At 37.4% G+C, this 7,839-nt stretch overlaps 1 pseudogene; it reads right to left on the reverse strand.

The window, feature by feature from the left end:
* Positions 1 to 6,874: 6,874 nt before the first annotated feature.
* On the reverse strand, positions 6,875 to 7,558 carry LOC114213813 (proteasome subunit beta type-2 pseudogene; annotated as a pseudogene).
* Positions 7,559 to 7,839: the final 281 nt, after the last annotated feature.

The raw sequence follows: 7,839 nt of genomic DNA on the forward strand, positions 1-7,839 counted from the left end.
ACACTTACTCTGCCTACATGTAAGCTGATGTCTCAGGTTTCACAACCCATACATATAACATAACAAATTTATGTTTAAGGTGTTGACATTGTCCAACACTGGGAAATGTATCAGGCCCCAAGCTTGGAGTTGGAGATTTAAAAATGAATGAGGCATAGTCTCTGTCTTTCATGGATCGAAATCTAATTAAATAGTAACCAGAGAGGGAAAGGTGACATTTAGTGAAGGTCTAGCTTGTGCGGGGTTCTGCAATATGTCGTCTCACAAAACACCAAAAATCACGATGTAGGTATAATACACATGTACTATTCTTAATTCCTGTATTCAGATAAGGTATTTAAGACTCGGGGAGGTTCAATTACTTGTTTCAAGTTTTATAGTACAATGATGAATGACTTGGGTTAATTAAGGAAATCCATAGTCTTTGGGCAAAAAAATTTTCAGAAGAGAAGAGTTGGGCTTTCAGAAAATCTTTGAAGGAAATGAAAATATTGCTTGCAGTCTTCAAAGTCTTTAATCTATTTCCAGATATCAAAATGTTCTGTATGTAAATGCTTAAATGGCTACATTTATTGTCAAAAACCATGCTTAATTATTGTGGGGAAAAAGAAAACCTGCTTTAGAAATTGAATTCTGAATTTTGAAAAATATTCCATATTCCTAACAATATGAACATATTGTTCATAACAACATTCCATCCATACTTCTAAATACTTGACAAATTTAAAAAATTGTTTTTCCAAAGGATTAACTTGTGGTCCTTTTGCATAGCAAATATAATATTGAATGTGACAACACTGAAAAGCAATTTCCTAAGTAACAGTCAATTAATTAGAAATGTCCAAACATTTAAAGCTATAAATCAAACTATTAGCCTGTTAAGTAAAACATATTCTAGCCTTCTATCTTGACAAATAAGACTTAATATAACAAATAAAATGTATGTGTGAAGTTACGTTATTAATATAACTTAAAATTGGCAAATATCAAAGATGACTGATTTATTCTTGTGCTTGTTTAAATGTTCTGATGAGGGGCTAGTAATATTTGGATGAGTGATCACATTCAAACATACACAAGTTATAAATTATTATAAACTTAATGCATAAAATTTATTTTTTCTTTTAGAAAAATCATTAATTTATGTTTTTTTACTGGAACATTTTGAAATTGTTATTTTTGCTCAAATTCTGAAATTTTCTTATGCAAGAATCTATTGAATTCAAGGTATCAGAGAGGAAGGATTTGACAGGCTAATTAATTTGTCCTTTCTCACACCTAGAAGTTTCGACCTTTTAAATCTTGCCCACACTCCAAATCGAGGTCTCTCTCTAACACATCAGAGCTGCAGTCAGTGGTGTACGGGAACCAGCTCATATGAGCCTGAGAAAATCCATTTCACGGTACCTTTCCCAATTCCGTGGTCAGTGACATCACTTGGGCGGTCTGAAACCTGCCACGGTGGGAGTATTTATACTTTGGGAATCAGCACGTGATGCAAACCAGGTTCCCACTATACCTTTGAGCTTGTTGTTAAACATCTGAATAGCGCTGGTTACAGGTTGCTCTGAGTATTGGTTTGTGAGTGACAGAGGCGAGTGCGTGCCCTTTAATAACTATTTTGTGCTTGGGTTTGTGATATTCAGAGACCTCTGAAACACTCTTGCCTCTCTTGCCTGGGTCTAAGGGCAACTCTGATTTCATTAGGTTGTTCTTCTCTTTAAAGCTGTCATTTCCTGTAATTCTCTAAACCAAAAAAATAATTTTAGGGAGATTATGAGTTTTCCCCTCCAAAGAGACTATACATTTTACCCATACTCATCCTATGACAAAATAAAGTTATGTGTTAGGCACCACACTGTGAAATAAATATCCTTTCTTAGTCTAAATTGATATAATGTTCTTAAGTGTTTCTTCTTTTTCATGGTTACTAGAGAAATTTCATGTTCCTGAGCATTGATGCAATTAGAAAATGAAGTATTTCTGGATAAAAATACCTAAGGAAGTGTGCGTGCGTGCGTGCGTGTGTGTGTGTGTGTTACTAAAATGGTATTAATTGTTTAACTCTTAGAAAGATGGATTTTAAACTTGAAAAGATTCTTGATTAGTAGAAAGAAAGATACTGATAAAAAGATAGAACATTGTAGGAAAAATAGGACTGGTCAGATTAGCTTTGTTAAATTACACTTATGTAGTATGTTAAAAAATGAGAAAGTTCACCATATAACTCTTGTTTTAGATAATATAAAAAAGACAAAATAGGTTGGTTGCCAGGAATCCAGCATGGTAATTAAGGACTGATATATAAAGCATAGAAGGAATTTGTGTAACTACCTAACACAAAGCAGATCTTCCAATGTAGAATTATTTCCATCTTGTTCTTTATATGATAAGTATGCTTAGACCAGAGCCCTGTCACCTCTTATAACATTCTCAACTATTCATACATTTCCCTTCAAGGCAAATAGATTAGTAATTCATACTTGGACTTCATGAAAATACTATCATGAAAAATATCCTGACATATGTTGACTATCAAAGATAAGTACTGTATCTTTTCCTCCTAGAATGAATTCAACTCAGTTGATTAAGTGTGCTAAATATACTATAGAGTTTACATTATAAATGAATTTAGTTCAAAATGCTTTTCTGTGCATATTTTTGTTTATAAAAATAAGCTTGTATAAAATTATGCTCTGTGTTTAAACATTGGATATGAAATGAGTGTATTTTCAGTTTTGAATTGGGGATTTGTTTTCATAGTTGAGCAGGAAGCTAGTACCATTCTGTGAGAAGCAGGGCAACTTATGAGGAGTAGAGATGCTAGGAAATAGAATAGAATATGCATTTGTTCCTTGGTTTCCAGCATAGGAGAATGCAAGGAGCTATGTAGTTGTAAGTTTATAAAAGTTTATAATGCCTTATTTACCCAGCCTTACTTTCCAATGTCTATCTACTCAAATTTCTGTCTATCAGCTTGGTCATTTTTGTGGTAAATTACTTGGTTTAGTGACAAGGGACTTCAGGAAGCACTTTACTGCAGGCTTCATGGCATCCAGTTCCAATCAGAGCTCCCCGTATGGCATCCCTTCCACTCACTAGTACCATTTCCACTTGTCTACCTGCTTTGTCCTTTGCGTGACAGTGCCATGTGGCCTTGGGTAAATCTCTATCTGACACTTGAGATGATCACTGTGCAGGGCTCATACCTTCACCTTTTTCAAAAAGGAGACACTAGAGTAAAGAGTGGTGTGGGAAGTGAGTGATGATTTGTAAAATGTCATTGTAAGCCTATTCTATAGACCCAAGTGTATGATCAGACTGAGACAGAGAAGGGGCAAGGTGCAGCTGCTTCAAGTGGAATAAAAAGAAAAGAGGTAGTGAAGAAGGGGCACAGGGCCAGCGAACAGAGAAAAGAATCATTAAAATAGAATTTTACAAAAAAATCATGGTTTATAGTCAATGTTTCAGGACTGAAGAGGTATCATTTAAGGTTACAGAAAGTTGGGGTACTTGGGTGGTTTAGTCAGTTGAGCATCCGACTCTTGATTTTGGCTCAGGTCATGATCTCAGGGTCTTGAGATCGAGCCCCAGTATTGGGATCCGGGCTCCACACTAAGCGTGGAGTCTGCTTGTCCCTCTCGCTCTGCTCCTATCTCCACCTGAGTGTGCTCTCGTTTTCTCTCTCAAATAAAAAATAATAAATAAATAAATAAAATCTTTAAAACAAACAAAATTACAAAAAGTTCTTTTGAATTTTAGGCCTTATTAGAACTACAGAAAACAGATTGGTGGGTCATCTCATAGAACACTACTTTTTATATATCAGACATGTTTGTCAGTAATACAATAAGAAAATGCGTCTATCCTGATTATACCATTTATTGATTTTATCCCCTGACATCTTCCAGATAAGAGAGGACTGGATCACCTGCTCACGAGGCCCAGGTCTTGGTAGCTGTTTGTAGTGGCTGTTGTAAGGGCACTGTCCAGATCAGCTCTTCCTGACCGACACTTCATTCCCCCAGCTGCGGGGAGCAAGGGAGGCTGATGGCTGTCACCTAAGTCATTCTGTGGGAATGGCCCCAGGCAAACAAGAGGCACCTCACTGGAGGATTCACACCAACTCCTTGCCTTCCTCCTAGTGTTCCTTGCCTCTTCCCCAAGGAGCCCATATCCAATGAAGGTCCAGTCTCTTTGACTCCATGGGACAACACTGAAGGGCCACAGCTCCAGAGCTCCATGTGGATTTGGTCCAGGCCTTTGTTGAGATTCTATCACATTTCACTTCCCCTCTCTGCCTGATCTCATTTCCTTCACTGCCCCAGGACATGGCAATCCCAGAAAACCACCCACACCCAAATCTCTGATTTGGTCTGATTCTCTTGACATATCCCGGGTGAAAATTTGGTCTTACACGGTTTGATGTGTTGTTCCTCACTGGGGCTGACCTTACCGGTCTGTGCACCTGTATGGCTGCAGTGGGGCTCAATCTGTGAGCTCCTAACATCACAGTTTTTTTTTTAAATTTTATTTTATTATGTTAATCACCATACATTACACCATTAGTTTTTGATGTAGTGTTCCATGATTCATTATTTGCATATAACACACAGTGCTCCATTCAATACGTGCCCTCTTTAATACCCATCACCAGGCTAACCCATCCCCTCACCCCCCTCCCCTCTAGAACCCTCAGTTTGTTTCTCAGAGTCCATGGTCTCTCATGGTTCATCTCCCCCTCAGATTTCCCCCCCTTCATTTTCCCCTTCCTACTCTCTTCTTCTTCTTCTTCTTCTTCTTCTTCTTCTTCTTCTTTAACATATAATACATTATTCATTTCAGAGGTACAGGTCTGTGATTCATCAGTCTTCATCACAGCTTTTTTAAAAAATATACACTCATATATAATCACTGCTCCCAAAGTGAGGCTGTTATATTAGAGGGGCTTTGTCACAGGCTGTGGCAAAACTAGTTCTTCTTCAATTTTTAGGTACATATATTCAACTGTATTTACTCAACCTTATGGTGAATTTCACTTTGGAGCTTTTGATTTTCTTTCTTACCAGCAAACCTTAGATCAGACCATGAGAATCCACTGTTGGGGAAGGTTTGGGTAATATGGAACCACCAAAGAATAGGTGTTCCAGGTCTTAATCTTTTTCTTCTGGAATGTTCTTTGGGTATTATTAAGATTTGCCTAATTCCCGTCCCCCATTATCAAGCCTATAAATTCAAAGGTATTGGAAAAGGGGTCTCCACTAAGCCACAAATGATCCTGATACACTCTATTCAAATCATCATAACCAAGAGGGAACATTCAAGAGTTGGGGAAGAAACAAAGAAAATCTGCTCCGAGGTAGGTTTTTGCTCATCCACCTAAGCAAAGAACAAGCTCGCAGCATCCTTCACAAAAAATAAAATAAAATAAAATAAATAAAAATAGGATATAAGCTCTCCTTTCTGATAACATTTATTGCTATAGAGACAAAAGGCTAAATAAAAGTAGTATTAATGATAAAATTTAAATTATTAATGATGGGAATTGCTTCACTTATTCTTTATTCATTAGAGATTTAAAAAATCTTTCCTTAACAGCTTTAATGAGATGCTTATAAATTTTTCTTTTGCAAACAATACACATATTAAGACATATTCTTTTTTTCCCTGAGTCTAGTCCTCTATATAAATGTTTAATAGTTTTCAGATTTTGTGATTCTAAAGTGTTCATCTCTCTCTCCCCATCCCTCATCTTTCATTCCTTGCACCACTTCTAATCTCCCTGGGCTTTGCCTCTGTCAGCTTGCTTAAACAGCTACCTCCTAATCCCATATAAACCACTGGACTTAAGTACAAGACTTTTTCATATTTTCTTTTATATATTCTAAAGTTTTAATGTAAAATCTCTGTTCTTCTACCACATAATTTATCATTTTTCAAACTTTTGGTTCTCTCTTTTTGGAATTTTAACCAGCAGAAGAAACTTGAAATTCTAGCAACTTGCCTATACTGGAACATAACTTCTTGTGGATGTCAAAGTAAAAGCAAAGAAATAAATGAATGTCCACTGGTGTTTCAAAAAGAAGGAATTTTTAAACACATACATGTTCTTTCTCTGCTTTATGTGCATATTGTTAATTTTGTGTGAAATACTCTTTCCTATTCTGTCTACCTGACAAAATAAAAACCTGCTTATATATGACTACTTTTTTTTGAAGCTTTCCTCACAGCCTCTATTTCCTTGGCTCTCTTCATGAACCATCTCTGCATTGTGTAGATGTTATTATGATCGCAGCTACCTCTTACATTACTTATTTATTTTTACTTGTCTTTGGTATTTTACTTGACTCTGGGATTCTTGAAATAAAAATCTATGTACTAGTTATCCATGTATTTCCAATGTGTAGCCCAGTGCAGAGTATAAATAAGATGTTCAGTGAATGCTGGTGAACTCTTGAATAAAGGTCTAATTAAGATGGTGAATGAGTCTATTTCCTATTACCTCGCAATTTTTCAAGATGGGTTATTTTCTCATGATAACAAAGGGGGCACATAAATAGGAAGAAGTCATTCTGAGTTAGTTGATGATAAATACTCTTAGTTTAAAAAAATACTGCTCAGAATAACCCAGCTGATTGAAAAATAATAGTTGCACTGGTTTATTAATATAAACCAACATCTTTGTACAGCTTTTGTTGTTGCAAACCCCTATCCAAAAAAAAAATCTATCTATAGAAAACATTAATTTTGGAAAGGCTGCTAAAAGAAAAATGGCAAATTACTGAATGGGATAAAATCTAAAAACCCATCCCCCACGTGGGACACTTTCTCCCCCCCAGTTTATCCAGATTCAGCTTTGTTGTGAATTAATCATCTATGAAGGATGGAAGTCAAAGGAATAGAAAAAGATAAAGGAGCCCATCAAAAAAAGTTCCCTGGCAAGTGGGAGGGAGGGCATGAGGTTAGGAGCCCTATTAGGGAAGGAAATGTCCTGGTCCTAGATGCCATTTTGGTCAATGATTGGAACACGGAAGTTTGGTAGATTCAGGATGAAACATTTCTGGAGCTCCTCTAGATATTTCTCAAGAAGTTCCACTGCCCTCTCACAAGAGATGGTTGGTGTGTAGTATTGGTCCAGAATACTGAGAATCAGGAAGGCCCCATAGCCATGGGCAGGCTGCAAAAGGAGCCTTGGCCAATACTGCCAGGTAGTCCATGTAGGAGAGTGCTGGAACCTCATGCCCATCATAGCCGGCCAGGAGGAGGTGGACATGGTATGGGGTCCGACTCTGAAGACAGTCAGTCACGTTTTGGCATGTGAAATTAGCTGCTGCTATGGGAGTCCATTCATAATGATTGTGCATCTTATAAAGTGGCTCATTTTGCTGAATATATTCTGCAAAGTGTACTGTGTCTCCAGCCTCTCCAACACAGAGGAATAAGATTTCTTCTCTCCTCTTAAGCATCTTGTCATGATCGTCCTTCGGACAACGCTGTTAGTGGCCACTTGGCTGGAGGTGAGAAGACCTCCGTCGGGGCCCCAGGTGAGGTACTCCATAGTGGCGGGAGGCCAAGAAGACAGAGCGTGGTACATGCCAGCTTCTCAGCCTCACCTGAGAGACATGACAAAGGACACTTTTATGCTCAGGAATTGCCTAAGAGGAATTGCATTTATATTTTTACAGATGTTAATGCATTCCTGTACCTAGAAGTAGTAGATTTGTGCATATAATGGCTTTTGTCTGCTCAGGTTTAACTATGTACCATGGCTTTCCTGCTCTTTCAAAAGGAGGATGGGTTGCAGCAGGGGAGTTAGAAGCTAAGAAACTGACAACACAT

The sequence above is a fragment of the Eumetopias jubatus genome, unplaced genomic scaffold (assembly GCF_037043125.1).
Source record: "Eumetopias jubatus isolate StellerSeaLion01/CBP00866 unplaced genomic scaffold, mEumJub1_p1.0 scaffold_4, whole genome shotgun sequence".
Taxonomy (NCBI): Eukaryota; Metazoa; Chordata; class Mammalia; order Carnivora; family Otariidae; genus Eumetopias; species Eumetopias jubatus.